The sequence below is a fragment of the Rhamphochromis sp. 'chilingali' genome, assembly GCF_963969265.1.
Source record: "Rhamphochromis sp. 'chilingali' genome assembly, chromosome: 2".
NCBI classification, from domain to species: domain Eukaryota; kingdom Metazoa; phylum Chordata; class Actinopteri; order Cichliformes; family Cichlidae; genus Rhamphochromis; species Rhamphochromis sp. 'chilingali'.
Window position 1 is genome coordinate 3,389,028 of NC_137930.1, and position 20,409 is coordinate 3,409,436.

At 40.8% G+C, this 20,409-nt stretch overlaps 1 protein-coding gene across 1 annotated transcript in view; it reads left to right on the forward strand.

Annotated features, from left to right (window-relative positions):
- The first annotated feature begins 4,038 nt into the window (after positions 1–4,038).
- Positions 4,039–20,409, forward strand: part of plcg2 (phospholipase C, gamma 2) — a 51,368-nt gene continuing 34,997 nt past the window's right edge. Inside the window, exon 1 of the mRNA XM_080871889.1 lies at positions 4,039–4,399. The gene's annotated coding sequence lies outside the window, so the exon portion shown is untranslated. The remainder of the gene's footprint in view (positions 4,400–20,409) is intronic.

Consider the following 20,409-nt stretch of genomic DNA (forward strand, 5'->3'; position numbering starts at 1 on the left):
CATGTTTACCACTTGGTGGCTGTAGCTCAGGAGGTAGAGCAGGTCACCTACTGATTGGAAGGTTAGTGGTTCGATCCCTGGCTGCTCCAGTCTGCATGCCTGCAAGATACTAACCCCAGTTGCTCTCTGGTGCATCCATTGGAGTGTGAATGGAGTTAGGAAGCACTCAGTTTAGAGAAAGTGACTAGGGCATGTTCTATAGAGTGCTCTGGGAGAGTAGGAAATCACTATATAAGATTCACAGTCTGAGCAGAGTTTTGTCGTGTTACTTTTGCACTATTATATTTCAGCAGTATTATTTGATATATTGATATAATGTTAATTCTGAATTATATAAATCATTCAATTCAAAATAAATTTGCTGCATTACCTTTTGTGATGGACCGAGTTGAAAAACAAAGTTCAGACTCACCATACAAGTGGAAGCATTTTTAATGACAAAACGCCATAACCTGATAATGTGGTTGTATTTTTAGGCAATTTTAAGTGATCTGTGCAGGAGACCTGATTTAAATCAGGGTGTGCACGTTATTTTAGTTCATGCCTCTTTCTCAAGTGTGCCAGACCATTAAAATCACAGCACCATAACCCGTAATAAAGTTCTATCTAATCTAATCTAATGTCAGTATCTTTAAGTAAAGCACATTATGAGAACAATACGTCCTTATATATATGAGGAGGGAGACGAGGAACCATCATGGAAGGACAGGCCCCTGCACAGTATGTACCACCGGCAGATAGAGGAGGTGGCTGATATCCAGAAATCCTACCAGTGGCTGGACAAAGCTGGACTGAAAGACAGCACAGAGGCACTAATCATGGCAGCACAAGAACAAGCTCTGAGCACAAGATCCATAGAGGCTGGGGTCTATCACACCAGGCAAGACCCCAGGTGCAGGCTGTGTAAAGATGCCCCAGAGACAATCCAGCACATAACAGCAGGGTGCAAGATGCTAGCAGGCAAGGCATACATGGAACGCCATAACCAAGTGGCCGGCATAGTGTACAGGAACATCTGTGCCGAGTATAACCTGGAAGTCCCGAGGTCAAAATGGGAGATGCCCCCAAGGGTGGTGGAGAATGACCGAGCTAAGATCCTGTGGGACTTCCAGATACAGACGGACAAAATGGTGGTGGCTAACCAACCGGACATAGTGGTGGTAGACAAACAGAAGAAGACGGCCGTAGTGATCGATGTAGCGGTTCCGAATGACAGCAATATCAGGAAGAAGGAACACGAGAAGCTGGAGAAATACCAAGGGCTCAGAGAAGAGCTCGAGAGGATGTGGAGGGTGAAGGTGACGGTGGTCCCCGTGGTAATCGGAGCACTAGGTGCGGTGACTCCCAAGCTAGGCGAGTGGCTTCAGCAGATCCCGGGAATAACATCGGAGATCTCTGTCCAGAAGAGCGCAGTCCTGGGAACAGCTAAGATACTGCGCAGGACCCTCAAGCTCCCAGGCCTCTGGTAGAGGACCCGAGCTTGAAGGATAAACCGCCCGCAGGGGCGTGCTGGGTGTTTTATATATATATATAGATATATATATATATATATATCTATATATATATCAAAAATAATCAGTTTCTTAATGTATTTTCTTTAAAACACTCTTTTAAAGAAAAAAAAGAATATGATAATTATAATAATGTGTGTGAATATGCATATTAGATAGTTTTGGTGAAATATAAGCCCTCTACAAAGGAGGGAAAGCCCCGTAACTTCCTTTGAAACTAAATATGTTCCCAATAACAGTAGATAGAGCTACAGAGCCATGGCACCCTTACCCAGTTAGCTACCAGATAATGACCAGCACTACTTGTGCATCAAATAAAAGGACGAGTAATGTTTGCCGCACTGTTGCACACACAGCACGCTCATTTGTTTCAGACAACTTGCCAACGTGTACATAATAGCCTAACACTCCTGTGTTATATAGACTATAGTGTACACCCTGCTTACTGGTTTTTGTTGCATCAGTCTGCGTCTCCCAATTAATTTGTGTGTGCCCAGGCGGCAAAAAATGTGCATGCTCTTTGCAAGCTTGTTCCTGGCTCCAGGTGCCGCACTCTGCCATCAAGGGCGAACATTGGTTAATGGTCCACAGCCTTTTTTCTAAACTGAGCACCTGATGGCTTTGAACTTTTCTTGTCCATCTTCCATTGGTTTTAATTTTGCACTCCAGTATGAACACAGATCCCCCAACCCAAGCATCACCACAACATGATCTAACACACCTACACCTTAGTTCACAGATTCACTTTGTCTAGGGTGCATTTCTGAGATTTCACACAACCCAGGATTCAAATCATGAATACATGATGGGCTTGGATTTACATCATTATGAATGAAATGTGCTCTATTTGGAAGCAGCCGGCCCCCCTCCCCTTTCGACAGGTTGTGTGTGAGACTTTAAATCATCAAACTGTAAATTATGAATTTTAAATTGTTATTGATCCTTTACCCCGAGTCCTAAAGTGTATATTTATTTTCTTACTCATTTTATATTTATTGTTTGTTTACTTGCACTGCTGTAACTGGAGCCTCGTCATCTCGTCTCTCTATATACTGAACTGTAGCGGAGATGACAATAAAGTTTACTTTGACTTCAGCAGCGAGCAGGCGCACCGAGGGCTCTCGCGCTCACTTTTTGTGTATAGAGTTTCAAAAAAACATCGGTGCAAATTATAAGTCTGTATTATAATGTCTGGTGTTTTCGTGTTTGTTGGTTTGTTTTTATTTTGTTTTATTTTGCGAGTTGGTTATTAGATGCTGCTCCAGCCGGTCAGAGAATCCCCCGCCGCCCCGCCCTCTCCTCTCTGCGCTGCAAGCAGCAGGCGCACCTCGCAAGCGGGAGGGCGCCCTTACTCCCAGCAAAAGGGCGATAGAAAACTGTTAGGATGCCTGGGTCGTTGACCCAGGGTTTTTGAGTTTATTATATTATTTATCATTTCTAGTCTTTGGTTTCTTTGAGTTCTGTCTTATGGTTTATGTCTCTGTCTTCTCTAGTTGCTCTGTCTCCCCTGTCAGCTGTATCCCCTTGTCTAGTTGGCGTCTCTGTGTATCCTTAGTTGCTATAACCCCGTGTCCAGTCAGTGTCTGTCTGCCCTGGTCCCATGCCTCTGTTCCCTCTGTTGCAGTGCCTGCATGCGAGTCTGTGTCTTTAGCTCAGTCTGTGTTATGTTTCCTGTTTTACTTTGAAAGTCTGTGTCTCATGTAAATGCGTCTGGTTTTGCTCCCCTTGTCTCGTTAGGCCTGATTTGCCCCAGCTGTGTTTCCCTCCTGTTACCCATTCCCTGATTGCTCCCTCTGTGTATTTAAGCCCTGTGTTTCTTTGTGTCTGGTTGGTGATCTACCGTCGTCTTGCTGTGTAAGTTTATTTTGGCGTCTCGGTTTTTGTTACTGTTTGAGTTTAGCATTAAAGCTGTTTTGAAGTACACTCTTGCCTCTGAGCGTCTGCGCTTTGGGTCCTCCTTACCACCACTCCTGTCTGCACACAGCCCTAACCTCACAAAAACTGATCGGTGCCAATGCCATTCCCAATATGCACTGGCTGACGTCGGGGCAGCACAAGTACGAGCATTTATTTATTTTTTGCCGATGCCCGTGATGCCGCCCCCCACCACGATGCCACCCTGGGCAACCGCCCGTGTCGCCTAAAAACCACTACTGCCCGTAGTACAGAGTAGACAAAATCATTTTGTCTGGAATTAAAGTTCAATCCCCAATAAGTGTATCCAGACAATTGAAATCTGATGCTAATTTTTTAAAACAAAGGCTTGCTAGGTGCCTTCCTGCCGTTACGCCCTGGTAATCCCAGCGCAGTAATTTTCTTCCCATTATTATTCCCATAAATCTGTGAATTTTTAAACAGTTTCCACTTTGTTTGTTTTTGTATTTATTCTGATATAATTAATCCCCCCCCCCCCCCCCCCCCGCGCATCCCCCTGTTGTGCCACCCGTTAATAAAAAACCTGGAAACGCCCCTGTTAGTTGACACTCGTAGGTCAAACAGCTGTGTGCGTGTTTACATGAGCGCGTGAGACTGTGAGAAGACTCCAACACACAGAGAAACGTGTTATAAACGACCTTTTACGACTTTTATGTGAAAACACAAGCCTGAGCATCAGAAGCGCTCATCCTGCAGCTCACTGCCCTCTCGTACTTTGCATAGATACCGTCCTTGCTTCCGGACTTTTTTATAACTTGCGGGCTATAATGCAAGTTAACTTTTACTTCCTTGTACACTCACGCGGATAGAGGAACTGGCCGTTTTGCGGGTGGCCTTTTTGTCAGCGCTCTACATCCTCTCCTGTTTCACTTCAAAACTCTCAAATCATGATTAGATAGAAAACAAACGAGCGGCGACTTTGGGAGCTGTAAGGAATCGATTTCACTCACAAGGTAAGCCGGACACTTTACTTTTCTTTATTTTTTTTCCTTCTTTTCTGTTTTTGGTGTCAGTTTTCTAGCGACCGCGGTGTGACACAGTTCAGCTAGCTGAGGGGAAATCCGCTTTTTGCTGGCGGCAGCTGCAGCAGTGTGTGCAGAGGATGTGTCTGACCAGGCGGCTCAGCGTGGAGGCAACTCCGTGTCAGAGCGGGACCGGTACCTCCGAAAGCCTTCACGCACGGCGCACTTTACATTTCTTCTATGGGGAACTAGTTTTGAGGTGAACCGTTGGGTCCACGTGGAAGAGTTTCACCCATATTTAATTCCAATACTTCAAACTTCACTGTGTTGGTCAGGATAATAGACACGGGGCCCTCTGCGGCTTTAGTGTGGGGCTTTGTGTAGCTGTTGTGCCATTTTATTGTAGTTTTGCGCCACTTTTGTGAGACTTGTTCTATTCCATAAAAGTCGTTTTTGTGTGATATTGCATTTCCTTGTTGTTGCTTCTTCTCCTGCCTTGTTTGGGGTTATTTGTGTGCTTTTTGTCTTTGTTGGTCGTTTTACGTCAGTTTCACTGCTGGAAGGTTAGTTATTGAATATTAAGAGGTCGCAGATTAGTTGCTCTGCTAAAAATGTCTTGCATGAATAACTGTAATGAGATGATCTCATAATGTGGTTGTATTTTTAGGCAATTTTAAGTGATCTGTGCAGAAGACCTGATTTAAATCAGGGTGTGCACGTTATTTTAGTTCATGCCTCTTTCTCAAGTGTGCCAGACCATTAAAATCACAGCACCATAACCCGTAATGTCAGTATCTTTAAGTAAAGCACATTATGAGAACAATACGTCCTTAAAAAACTGTCAAATAACTAAAATATTGTTTTGGTTTTTTTTCCTCCTCAAGTTAGCAATCCATCTTTAAAACAGGAGTAATAGCGTCTATGTTTCCCACATTCAGTGACTCTGCTGTCTTTGGATCTCAGTGGAAAGGCACAAAGCTTTACATCTTCACCATTCAAACAACTAATTCACAATTCAGGTCTTTTCATGCCTGTGTGGCAATACTGGCATCACCACACCAGGAGCAGTGTGCTTTTTCTTTTCTGAAAAGGTCTTTGGCACAGGATTGTGTTTTCTGCATTAGATGTTTCCTCAGCAGCACGTTCACTGCTGCTAAACAAGTTTTATTCTATTTAGGGCCGATTTCTGATTTTAAATGGAAAAAAAAAATGTTGAATTTCCAGCTGTGCAAGGCACTCGTGTCAGACAACATGGCCCCTGCTTGGTGTGGTTGGCTGATCACAGGCATGGGCGACTGAACTTGCTAAGAGCATCACTGAGGCGGTGCAAATTCAAACCAGAGAACTGTTCAGAATCAGTGCTCAGACTTTTACTGGCAAACCTGTGGGGTCTGTAGATGCAGAGGGAGCTCCTTACAAAGACTGTTTTGGAGATCTTTGGCTACGTGGAGTGAAGAATTACAGGAATTCAACCAGCACACAAGCTGCGGGAAATACTTGCACACACTCTTCCAAAAAGCCAGCGCAGCATTGCCTTCGTTAAACGCTGATTGGCTGTAAAGGTTAAACAGGAAGGGAACGACCATAGAAGACTTTACCACAATGATAAAAAAGCACAAAAAACAACAAAGATCAAAGAGGCATGGTTAGAAGCAGAGACGGTGGACAGTTTCCACTGTTTTCAGTTTCACAACACCACCAAGGTCTCTGTATGTCGTGACATTTATCTTCTCTGTGGCAGGGATGAAGCTGAAGGACCAACAAGTGCACAGCACGAACACGAGTTTCTCACGTTAGTAGCTGTCCCTCAGATCTGTATCTCTGCCCCTTTGTCCACAGCGACAAGATGTAGACGTATTTCTGTAAATCCCAGTTGTGCTGGGACCATTTTACCCCTGATGGTGTTGCACTCAAATGTCCATCTTGTCCAGAGTTATGTGAATAAAGGCTTTCCTGCATGGGAAAAGATAAAAAACAAACACAATAAACCCCAGAATGTGAGTTCTACTGCACATTTTCAGCTCATCACAGATGCCGTCCACCTGTCCAAAACTCACAAGAATCGTTATTTGTCCTACAATATGGGTCAGAATTGAATCAAGTTTGCATTCAGTGTTCATGTAATGGGTCTAACACGAGGTCACCGGTTTGTCTCTGTCATTCTCTCTCACCAAACCTAAAGAACGCATCACTCTCTGTTTGTGCTTCACACATGGATCGTGAGCCAGATGAGCAGCGACATCTAGATTCCCCTTTATGATCACCAACGTTTGTATGAGGAGTTGTAATTTAAGGATTTTCTGAGCAACTGAAGTTTTCTTCCATTCTGTTGACTGCAGAGGTGAAGTATATCACAGACAAATTTGTCACATTTATTCAGGAATCTCTAAACATAATTTTCTCTTCAGTTTGCATCTTGATCATCATCTTGTGTCTCAAATTGTTTCTCAATTTCCTGGTTCCTTTTCTTCCTCTTTGCATTGCTTTTGATCAGTTTGAGTTCACACTGTGTCTGTTTTGTTTTTGGTTGTTGTGTATTGCTTTAATTATTGTGTCCATCTACGGTCATTCTTTGGCTCTTTGAGGGTCATTTTGCATCTGTTTCTTTTTGTGTATCATTTGTCATTTTGTGTCTCTTGCTTTTGTGGTTTGAAGTCCTTTTTGCCACACTGTGTCACCTTTTGCCCTTTTTGTATTTCGTTTGGGTCTTTTTGCCTCCTAATGATTTTGTCTGTCCTGTGTCTCTGCAGTTTTGCTTCTTTTGTCTTTTTTGTCATATTAGTCTATTTTTCCTCATTTCGTGTCTCTCTTTTGGGTCCTTATGTGCAGAGTTGCTATGTATTTTATGCTATTTGTTCATTGTGCATGCGTTGTGGTCATTTTTGAGTCTTTTGTCTTTCATTCTTCTTGCTCATAGCGCGCCTATTTTTGTATAAATATAGTATAAATATCCAGATGGAGACACAAATCATCTTCTATGAGAGGCAAATGACTTCAACAAGACATGAACAAATTCTAAAGAAATTCAAGGACTGAAAATAAGATTTCTGTTTGGGTTGCCATGAGAAACAATGAGACACCAAATTACCAGAAAAAGACTCAAATGGACCATAAATAGCTGCACGTTGCCTTCATTCAGCAGACGTGTGTCCTACAGCTCGTAGTCTCATAACCTTCCTTGTCCTTTTCATTTCACTGAAAAACCAATGCAACGACGTAGCTGTAGCTCTGTGGAGCGCTAACACAGCCGTCTGTGAAAGTAAAGCACCTGCAGAGACGTTAAAACTAAACGACAGACCCCAGAGTCACCGTATCTGTATCGCTGCTTCTTTTAAGGGCAGATATGCGGAGAACATTTTCATGCACGTCCTCTTGATCGTATTGATGGGGCTAACGGGTCTAGCCTGTTCTCTTGTTCCTTTTTTCTCACAGCCTTTGGCCGTAGATGTCTGTTGAAGTTGAATGAATACATTGTTGGCTGGCAGGAGGGAGATGGCGAAATGCAAACAAACACCAACAGTAATGTTCGCGTCCACCTCGTGGATCTAAACTCACTGTTGATGTTCACAGAAACACGCTGCTCCAGCTGCTAATAATCATTTTACTTCACTATGGCAGTGTTTGCTTAAATGGTTAATATTGATCCTTATTATTCACTGACACCGTCCTGTGAACTGTGTGCGTGTAAGTGTGTGCAATCGGTTTGTAAATACTGCAGCAAGTAATTACCTGGAATATTTAGTTTTTTTGATATTCCAAATAATTTCCCAAATATGTGATGAGCAGTAAAACAGCCGCCTTGAGTCAGTACTTACAACATAATGTAAAGTGTTTCATCAGGTTAACTGGAAAGTTTAAGCAGACTGACTAATCTCAGTGTTGTAGCTAAATTTGTCAAAAAGTAAACTTTTTGCTGTTTGAAAAGTTCAAATCTGTGTGGCAGCCGTAGGAAATGGCTCTGCAAAAGATTTCTGCAAGAAAAATAGAATTTTTAACGCTTACCATTTGTTCTCTGCGTGAACAGAGAGGCCAGGCTTCAGTCCCCCGGTCTGCCCCGATTACCCACACCGACGACGTCCTGTCCTTGAAAGTGTTCGCACGTGTGCGTGCAAGTCCATGAAATGTTTTGAATGACTTCTGATAAAATTTGGCTTCCATCCATGGAGATCTTCACGGCCCGCTCAACGAGTTATTGGTGGAAAATTTACAAAAAGCCTTTTAAATTAGAAACTATGATCCTTACAAGATCAAAACTGCGTGGACAGAGCAACATGTAGGAAGCACCATAAAAAGATTTAACATAGCATGTCATATTTGACCTTTGACCTCTTCTTCAAGGTTAAAAGAATGATCTAAAAGTGATAATAATGCTGTTTGGAGCTCTTTAATATGGAGATACGTTTTCAGATCGACATACGTGTTAGCATGGGATACTTACTGAGTACAGCTGATTAATTTATTATTGTGACTTTGTTATCCACCTTACAGTAACAGGTTATTACTGTTCAAATATATAACAATTTAAATACATGTGAAATATTACTGAAAAAGTTCCTTTTTTTTAGTTTTAGAAAAGAAAAATACACTTTTTAATTTTTAATATTAAAATGTAATTCAATAAGGTAAATAACTGTTCAAACTGCACTACAAACTCGTTAAGGACGTTAATGTAGAAAAAAGCCCCCAAAATGAACAAACTGTAAATAATTTGTTAAATCTCGTATCAGCTGGTAGCGTGATGTCACATATTTATTATCATTTATGCAGATGTTTGCAAAAAGAAAAGAGCAAAGTAACATTCTGCATATTTGGTGGGTTTTTTTCTTTTCTTTTTTAAATGCATTTTAAAACTGTTTGATCCAAAGTTCATATATGTGTAATTGTTAAAGAAGCAATGAGCTAAAAGAGGCTAAACCACAGGTGTCCAACTCCAGGCCTCGAGGGTTTTAGATGTGTCCTTGATCCATCACAGCTGATTTAAATGGTTAAATTGCCTCCTCAACATGTCCTGAAGTTCTCCAGAAGTCTGCTAATGAACTGATCATTTGATTCAGGTGTGTTGAAACAGGGTGAGATCTAAAGCCTGCAGGACACCGGCCCTCGAGGCCTGGAGTTCGACAGCCCTAAACAATTTAGCAACTGTGTGAGGAGATAAATAATAATAATATCAAATCTCTTTCATGTGTTTATCGTAAAGCTTCAACAGTTAAACTTATTTGAATAAATGAGTCGAAATTAAGTTTTTTTTGTTTTTGCCGCTTCAGCTCTTTAAAATCAGGTTTCATATATATTGCTGCAGTGAAGCGAATGCCATTAGATCTGCACTGTTAGTCCTCAGACTAAACAAGCTGAAGATGTCAGTTTGTTCTACTCTTTTCTTAAAAAGATGCGTAGCTAAAGTTGTTTTCATTACTGTTTAAATGGGGTTTTTGTTTCTCTGGTGCTTTTCATTCATATTTGGGTTGCATGTAAACAGACTCATTATTCTAACTTTCTTTTATGGCACAAGTGAGTGGATTAAAGTGAGCCACAGACTCAGTAATGCAGCCAAATTATGAATGCATCACCTCTGCGTAGGCCTGTGGGGTTTTGAGGAAGATGTGAGATAACGTTGTCCTATACTGCAGAAATGATTTGACTTGTGATAAATACCCAAATATTAAGACAATAGCCATACAGTTCATGTTGGGGATAATTCAATCCAGTAAAAACGCCGAGTGTAGAGCTTAGAAAGACCGACGGACACGGACATCTGTCCTCCTTCCTCTGCTGCTGCGGCGCATTCACTGCCTGCAGGTGTTGCTGCTAGAAAGTGAGAGGAGGCATTTCTCAGCCTGCAGCCAAGTTAAAAAAAAACTGCTAGATTTGAGAGTGTGGCACATTAAGCAACCAGCTGTTCTATATACATACATACATACATACGGCTCAGCGTTAGCTCAGTCAGAACAAAACTGCACTCTAACTACGAGCAGAAAAACACCAAATAAGAAAATAGACTGAAGCTTTTTTAGATTCTAAATGACACTTCTGAAGCGAAACGTTGCACAGGCAAAAATGAAACTATTACAGAGACAACAATCCTTTTGTGGAGTACAAGAAAAAAGCATAAAGGAAGTTTGACGTCTGTATGATTTAAAGAGCTGTAGCGCGTGTTGCACCTCACCCAGCACCTCAGGCTGATGTGTCATCTTCAAGGTGCAAATCTTCATGCTCTTTCTGTAACATGCATCTCTGTATATCTGCTGTTAATCACCCGTAAATGATTCTTTTGTTCCACAGCATCTTAAACAAGTTGCTTTAGACTTTAGCTGGTACCTCACTGCAAATATTGATATTAACCAACACGTCTTTGCTGAGGATGAGCTGGATCCTTCAGCCTCTTCAGTGCACGTGCTGAACTCAGCAACTTTCTGAGTTGCTGAGGCCACAGTGGCCTAGTTTACAGACAACCACAGACTGTATATAAAAGATGGGCACAGCGACACAAAGCCACATATAGGTTTTGGGACATGGCGGTTGCTGTTCTGGCTGCTGCTCTGTTACTTTTTGGAGCCAGAAGCTGCACTCGTAAACTGCACGAAGGACACATACATGATTTGTTGTTTTTGTAGTTTTGCCTCTTCGCGCCACCGCAGTGGATTTTAAATCAAACAATCGATATGTGATGAAAGTGTAGACGCTCAGCTTTAAGTCTTAAATACAAGGGCTCATTAACTGGCCACTCATTTTCAGAGGCTTAAAAGTAAATTACTAACATCATTTTCAATTTAAAAATGGATGAAAATCATTAGCAGTTCATAACTGAGCCCGTGGACATCCCTACATGCCGTTTCCCCCCCGAGATGCTCTGCCAGGCTTTTGCTGTGGCTGACTTCTCTTGCTTCATCTGTTGCACAGGTTGCTTTCGGCTCATTGTCCATCTGAACTTTGAAGTCTGTCCACACGGTTTTGCAGCATTTGTGTGAATCTGAGCAGAGTGCAGTCCTGTCCACAGTTCATCATGAGCAGTCACATCATCAGTAAACACCAGTAACACGGCCTCCATGACCTGTTCGTTACCTACTTCATACTTTTGTCATGTCGTTATTATTATTTTTTTTTTTAGTATTTTATTTATTTATTGTCATTGTCAAGAACAATAAAATTGCGTTTGGGGCTTCCATACAACCCAAAAAAAAAAAAGAAGAAAATAATAAATACCCCTTAAAACCCAAGTGTACATATTTAACCCAGTGTGACTCCAATGCAATAAGACAATCCTTAGCAATAATGTTCGTAGAAATTCAGACAAAGACCTGAGAAACATGACAAAATACAACAATGCAACCCATTCAATATTGGGTTATGTCGGTAAAAACAGGTTAACCTCGGTTTAGTTAGTTCAAAGAGGCTTGTTTGGATGTTTAATCTGCTTCTTTTAAAGCCTGGGCATCTCTTGATGACAGCGATACTCCTTCCTCCTCATGAGTGTTCCTGACTTGGTTAGATGTTGTGAAATAGTTTTTCCTTAACCATGGAAATAATCCTGTCATCCACTTTAGTTTAGTCTTTGGTCTTTCAGTCTGTCGGTGCATTCCTTCTGTTTATGAATGAATCCGATTGTTTATATGGTCAGTTTCTGATATCTTTCTAACCGGTTTATTTTTGGTATTTCAGCCTGATGGCCTCCCTCACATGTACTTATATTGTTTTCAGCTCAAAATTACAGTTAAATGCGATAAAGAAGAGAAAGTCTGACTCTATTGTTGCATTATAGCTTTTTTAAATTTAAATCTTTTCTATAGAGATTTCTGAAACAGGTATAAATTCTATAAAAAGGTAGGGACCTTAACCCAGCGGTTCCCAACCCCCAGGCCATGGACCGGTACCGGGCCGCGAGAGTTGAGGCTCGGGTGTGAAATGAATGGTTTTCAGGGTTTTTTTAGCGTTATTTATTCATTTATTTATTCATTTATTTATTCATTTATTTCTTTATTTTACCATTTTTATCATTAACCTGGTTTCCCTGAGTCTTTTCCCGTGTGTTATTAATAAATCTTGGGTTTTTTTGGTACCAGTACTGGTTTTATTTCTCTTTGAAAATATTGTCGGACATAAACTGGTCTGTGGCACAAAAAAGGTTGGGGACCGCTGGGTTAACCAATCCCAAACCCCACCCATGACCTGCTGACCCCATTCACAGCAGTACAATGCTTAGCTGCCTACCATCCTCTTTAGCCAATACACTGGCTATGGAAGCATGTCATACAAGCCAAATATAAAAACATGCAAAGTATCCCTGTAAATAGCAGCTTTGTGTTTCTATGAATGCATTCCTTTGGCACCAAAGGTGGTTTGGCTGAAAGAAACATCACATCCTCATTTCACATAAACACAAATCTTCCTGAAATGTTTTCCATACAGTCGTGCAGGATGTTCACCTGACTAAGGCCTCAGTTTGTGCTTAATAAGTATGAGGAAATTTGTTAATGTAAATAAGATCCTTAATAGGGACTGTCCCTCACTGGACTTCAGTAGGAAAAGCAGGGGCATAGTGCTGTAATTATGTCAGTTAATTATTCACCTTTCCTCAGAACACTGAAGAATGCTCAGTGTTTAATGTTTCAGCCGTATTCACAGGAAAGCACATCCTGGATTTTTACACATACAGACGTACTTTTAATCATATGTAAAGATAAAAATGGCATTTCTTCTTAATCTATGCTCTGTTTTGACTGTAACTCTTCACTAACATTTCTTAATGTACTGTATTCAGTGTTGTGACACACTTCACAAGAGGTAACTCAAAGTTTACGCAGCTCAAAGTGAAATCTTTCATGTTGGAGGCATGTTCAGTCTCCAAGTGGTTTATTTGTTCTGTTTTTTTTCTCCTTCTCTTCACCCAACCCCTGACAAACAATTGTTACAACTACTTCTACTCAAAGAGCTCAAAAATATTAGACACATTAACAATGTTATGCTGAAGTGCATGATAGTCACAGTGTAAGGAACTTTCAAAGTGTTACGTTTTTGTGGAAAGGTTTTCACAGTTTCTGTGCAGTGCTGTGAAAAACTGAATCATCTGAGACTCTACAGGCCTCAGCTGGCAGGCTAAGTGTTAAAGTTCATGAAAGGACCATTAGAAAAGGACTGAAGTACGGCTTTCTCAGAAGGGTTGCCAGGAGGAGGAAGCCTCTACACTCTAAAGAAAAAACGACAGTCAGGTTTGCAAAGCTGCATCTGAACAAACCAGAAGACTTCTGGAAATATGTCCTTTGGACAAATAAAGCAGGATGCAGCAATGCTGCAGTGGTGGAGTCCTGACCTCAGCCTGACTGAAAGCTTCAGAGAGCTGTGAGACTGATGAAGTCATACAGAAAACAATTACTTCTTGCTGAATCATGAGGTGTAATTAGTTTTTCACAGGGCTGCATATTACAAGGTTGCTGCCTTAAAAACCTTTCTTTTACGGTGCAGTTTTAGCTCCCGAGAGAAACTTGTTAGAGCACTGTTGCATCACCTTCATTTGGGTACTTGGTCCTAGTGCACATTTACCTCACAGTGTACTGACTTCACCTCATTGCATAGTGAGTTGATAGCTTCTCCGCTACATAATAACAAGCTTGTTACGTTCCCTCAGAGTGACTTCTTTAGCTCAGAGTTAGCTGTTGCAACTTTGAGTTTTGTTACACCAGCAACAATATCCTCGAAAGGCCTCACCACCATAACTGTCTCCACCTGTGTGTCTCCAACCGTTTCAGTAGCGTACAGCTGCATGTCCCATCCTCTGCAGTGAGAGTAAGACAGAAAATCCCCCCGTGTCATAAATTTGCTTTATTTCCTTCGTGAAAACAAAAATAAGAGAAAAACTTTGTGATATTTTTAGAGGAATTATTTCTTTTAGGTGATTAACATCATTAACTAACATCATTCACTTGGCATTTGTCAGCATCATCAGTGAAAGTTGTGGCAACAGTGGAGATGTTACTGCACCATCCTGGTAGGTGTTTGCTGGATCTTTGTAACATCTGTGTAACAGCCAGTGTTGGGTAAGTTACTTTAAAATAGTAACTTAGTTACATTACTAGTTACTTCTCTCAAAAGTAACTCAGTTACTTCAAGTTACTCGTTACTTTCAGAGTAACTAGTTACTAGGCAAAGTAACTTTGGTTTTACTCAGAATTCTCTTGTTAATGTGTTGCTTCCATAACTTTGCCAGTCTTCTAGCTTGCTTACTTGCCACAGTGCACTGTGCCACCTACCAATAGAAAGGAAAAAATAATGTGCACATTTCCACGAGAGAAATCCCACGCCTGGACCGTCATTGACTGCTGCCATGATTCTAGCCTACGTCACAGCGTCATGTGCGCCTTTTACATCAACACAAAAACTGCAGTCGTGGTGCTTTGACTGTACTCAGAACTCGGAAATTCTGCCTTCTGAATAGGAAGATGTAGGTAACACCAGACTGCAGATGAGCTGCATACAGGGCTGGACTGGGACAGAAAATTGGCCCGGGCATTTTGACTAGAGACCGGCCGCCATTATAGGAAAAATCATAAAGCCTTTGAATGATAATAAACACTGACTGTTGTGACAGTGATGTTCACTGTTTTGATGGTATATATGCATCAATCTATCAATCGTTTGTTGTAAGATTCAGATAATTATTTTTTAAAAGCGAGACATTTTAAATGAGAATAAGAAAGAAAAGTATTTCTTTGTGCCCCCCTTTCCCTGTTAATGCCCTACATGGCCCCCTGGCAACACTTTGCTAGATCCGCCCCTGCACAGTTACCAGCTGTCAGCTACCTAAAAAAGGATCCTGGTGTTATTTGTCTCTCAGAAACAGTTCATAACTTCCCTTCAACTCATTCATGTCACCTAAAAGGTAAACCTGTTTCTCCATCACCTGCTCAGCTCTGATGATCCAGTAAGGACATCTCCTGGTTTCATCTTCATGTTTCCCTCTCACCAGATAACCAAACCGACATCATGACCAGCAGCTTTACAGCTGTGGCTCCAGCAAACATCAGCTGATACTAGAAATTAATATTAAATAAATTCTAACAACAGCTGATCAAGCTTAAACGTGCTGCTGTTGTTTAGCGCGACTGGTTTCCTCTTTCGGCGCAAAGTGGGCAATAAACAAACAAGAGAGCCGATCAGCTGATCATTGATCAGTTTCATGATTGAAGTAGAAACAGGAGAGAGAGAGGGTGAGAGGATGAGAGAAGAAGAGGCAGCTGTGCAGCAAAGACACAGAATAACTGCAGCTTTGTGCCTTTTCCATTGTAGCTGAATTACGGGACAAACTGTTCCTTTTCACCTCAATAAGAAACGCGTAATATTTTCTCTGAATACCAGACGGGACGGTTGGCAACTCTAATAACTTATGAACAAAATAAAGTTCAACATCAGTAACATAGCACCCACCCAGCTGTATAGAAACTCCGTCATGCTAGCTAGCACGCAGTACGGAAAAAGTCAGAATAGCGAAAATAAACTTCACCTAAACCTGGTTTATATCTGACCCAGAGAGACTGCAGGTCATAACTTCTTACCTGAAGTTCAGTTCACACTTGGACCGGCGGCCGCCTCGGGTCTCTTTTCCTTCTGCGTCCCTTTTCCTTCATCCACCTGCTGCCTCCACCACTTGCTAATGTTACTGAATCTGTGGAAGCTCCGCGACAGCCACCACACGAAGTAACGAGTAACGACCCTATCTAAATCCCAGTAACGACTAACGCGTTCCTGATTTTGGCATAATAACTAGTTACCGTGCTCGTTACCACAATAATAACGTAGTTACTGTAACGCGTTACTTAATAATGCGTTAGTCCCAACACTGGTAACAGCGAAGCCTGTCGACGTTACAGTAGGTTGCAGTTAGCTGCAGTACCAGCAGAGGGAGATATTTTATTTTAAGCCGATATGAAAATAATGAGTTTAAACAGACTTTACTAACACATGTAAATGCATATTAGCCACCTAGCTTAATCGTTCCTGGCATGTATTTCATACCTTCCTTGTTCACTAGCGATTTCTTGGCTTTAAATGTATCATCTCCCCCTGCAGGTGGGCTGCTTGGACCGGCGTGTCTGTTACGTGCTTTCCCGTGAAATTAGGTTGCTTGGAGACATTGTTTGGCCTGACAATAACAACAACAAAAAAGAATAACAAACAAAAGCTTTCAAGCTTGTCTAAGTTTGCACTGTGTCATGCACACCAACAAACCTCATGCTTCTCATACTGACCACACCCTCCCAGTTTGGTGATTTCTCTGATGTGTCAGTGATGCTGCCTGCAGCCCAGGCATGCAAACTCTAATTGTAGTTTGCTTCTTAAATGGAAATGTCATTTTAAAGCTTTTGAGGGTAATGGTATGTAGATGTTGTCTGTCCGTCTGCAGGCGTCTTGAGTTAAAACTGAAAGACGTAACCTTGGTATGCAGGACTGAGATAATTGTGATTAAAAATCGAATCAAATTGAAAGCGAACAGATTTTGGACAGTTTATAGACTGTATTTTTAAGATGGCACAGCATCTTCACACAGTGATTTCTGGAGGCTTGGGGTTTACACTTTGACCTTCTTTTTTTTGAGTTAGAAGTAGACACTAGATGAGTGTAATGGCGTACAGGTGCAACACACAGGTACACATATGCCTGCTAGTCGAGTTTCAGGAGTGGAATTAGCGGCGCGCTAGCTGCTACAGCTGCCTGGACCAGCACACATGCCACTCAAAGCAGCTTCTCCCTAACTTAACACAGTTGTTAGGAAGGGGGAAATGTTCGGCAGAGGTCAGTTTTTTATACTAGTCTGCAAACATGCATATTTGTGCTGCAAGTCCAAGCATTTAACTGTGGGGATCTGTGGCCGACTCACTTTGGAGTCAGCCTCAAGAGGCAGCTAGAGAAACTGCAGCTTTTTGCACTTTGCGACATGAGTGCTTATGTAATAATGTACATGGGTTGAAATGTCAACACACTGACCGGAGTTGCAGCATGTGTGATCTCAACTTCCACTTCCTTTTGTATTCTGCTGCCTTTCTGTTAGCACACCCCGCAAATGAGATGAAGATATGAAAAAGCAAAAATAGAAATGGTGCCAGATGTGGAGTTTGGACGTGGACCCACTCGTCAGAAAAGACGTGGGTGAGGTCAGCTTCCCATTTCAGGCTAAAGTAGAATCCAGATATAGTGAAAGAATTAACGTGTCGTCACACGGCTCAGAACATGGACATTCCTGTGCAGTGACCTGGATTCAAGTGAAACCATAAAGTCTGAAAACTGGGATGAGATGTAAATGAGTGATTTCTGTTGTTTGTCGTCAGCACCGTGTCAGCCAGAAGGGTCTGAAGCGACATGTGGCTATCGCAAGTCTCCCAAAGCAGCCAGATGACTGTAAGACACGCAGAACTACCACAAACCACACGGTCATGTTGCTATAGTCGTTTTGCTTCACCGGCTATGTATCATGCAGATATTTTGCATCTCCTAGTAGTTGTTTTGTGACTCTCACTGGTTGTGTTATATCTGTTTATGGCCAATTTGCATCTCTTCCTATCTTTGTGGTCATTTTGCATCTCCCAACCTGAATAAGAAGTAAAAGTTCACACTATATGGCTCGTTGTCCTGGGCAGTAATCCACACGTGCATTTATTCACTGTTTTCAGATCAAGTATGTGCATTTATTATTTTTTCTTAATCGTATGTGTTAGTAAAAAGCATCATACATTTCTTGTCTGAAGAAGGGACACATCAGTAGGGATTCTGAATAGACTCTAAATATCTGTTTCGCCTCCTTGTGAAACCGTTGTGTAGTTCAAAACTATTTTTAGGCTCTTGTGTTGTGTCATTGAGGGTCTTTATTTCCTATCAAGTATTCTCATTACCTGCAGATCTGCTGTGTTTTCCTTGCACCCCCTTCATGCCACTCCTAAACCGAGGGGTTCCACAGAGTTCAATCCTGGGTCCATTATTATTGTCTTTACATTAAATGATACCTGCTAAAGACTAATCTTTTAATTGCATTTATTATCACTTTGAAAAACACTTACTTACAATAAGTTCATTTACAGAAATGGCTCACAGAAAATTGTACTGTATGAACCTGTTAAAGGAATACAGAAGAGTAAAAACAAAGGAAACAATAAATGTCTTTAAAAACGATTTAATGAAACAGAACTGGGATGAAGTGTTCAGAAACAGGATGCGAATGGTGCTTATGATGAATTGCTTAGAATATTTACATTATTGTATAATACAAACTGTCCAATAAAGCAATATAGTAGAAAACATGAATATACGGACTGTCCACGGATAACAAAAGGTCTGCAAAAGAAGGAAAAATGCACTATACAGAGATTTCTTAAGAAAGAGAACCAAAGATACTGAAATTAGATATGAAAGATATAAAAATAAGTTAATGAATATACTTAAATATAGTAAGAAGGAATTGGGTAATAATAGAAATAATATTAAAAGATCATGGGAAATACTGAACAGTGTTATAAAACATGGGGCTGGACTAAACAACCATCCCACGTATTTCAGTGTTTCAATGAATATGAAGAATATAATATGGATGTTGTAGCAAACAGCTTTAATCATTTCTTTGTAACTGCTGAAGCAAATTTAGCAAGAACGATCACTGATCCTGGGACAGCAGAGGATAGACAGAAATCCTTATTCAATATTTCTCACAGCTGCCGATGAAAATAAAGTTTTTTAAATTGTCAAAAAATGTGAAAATCAGAAATCCTTGGATTGTAATGATACTGATATTCTTTGAGGGTATTTTAAAACCATTTACTTACATTTCAAACTAGTCGATTTTCAGAACGAATGAAAATAAAAAGTTATAGCTCGGGCAACAAATACCGATTCACAAACTACAGGCCTGCCTCTTTACCTCAGTTCTCAAAAATACTTGAAAAACTGTTTAACAACCGACTGGAAAATGTATAGATAAACTACTCACCGAGAGTGGGTACGGCTTCAGATGAAGAAGATCAACATCATCGGCACTATTAGATCCAACAGAATACATCACAAATTCCACAGACAAAAATCAATATGTGGCCGGGTTGTTCATAATCTTGAGAAAAACATTTGACCCTATAGATTAGGATATATTAATAAGAAAACTGGAACTTTATGGTGCCAGAGGCGTCGTTTTAAACTGTGTTCTGAATTATATAAGAGACAGGAAGCAGTTTGTGAAATGAAAGGGTTATTGCTCTTTATGTATGGGCATTGCTTGTGGTGTACCCCAGGGCTCAGTTTTGGGCCCATAATTCTTTAACTTATACATCAATGACACCTTTAAAGTGTTCAAAGTATTACAAATGTCACTCTTTGCTGATGATACAAACATTTCCTGCTCTGGTGATGATCTGGGACAACTAACCAAATAAATGAAGTTCTTTACAAAAACACATTGTCATTAAATTTGAATAAAACTAAACTGTGTTATTTGGTAATAGCAGTTTAAGTACAAATGTTAACATTCAAATGAATGAAGTTGATACTGAGTGAAAATACATTTCTTGAGGTAATAATAGATGAAAAACTTAACTGGAGAGAATAAGATATGATATATAACATATAATCATTCCAAAGTATCAAGAAGCATTGCAGTACTAGTAATACTATTGCAATGCTAGTTGCATTACTAGCATTGCAATACTAATCCAGTCCAATGCTGCTAGTATTAGACTGGACTTCATATTTTCCACTGTTCACTGGTTTCACCTTACGTAAGCTATTGTGCAGAGGTCTGGGGCAATAACTAAAAAACAACATTGCATTCACTGTTTACTCTTTTTACAGTTCAAATCATCCACACTGCAGGTTACAGGTTATATACACACTCACTACTTTCTCACTGTTCTTTTTGAGAGAAGGAAGTTATAACTTAAGGTGTTTTTGTAACTTCAAGCTGTGACTGTGTGATACCGGGAACAGTCTTTGTGTTTCTGTGCGTGCAGTGAAGCTGTGGACCAGTCCGAGTGTGGAGT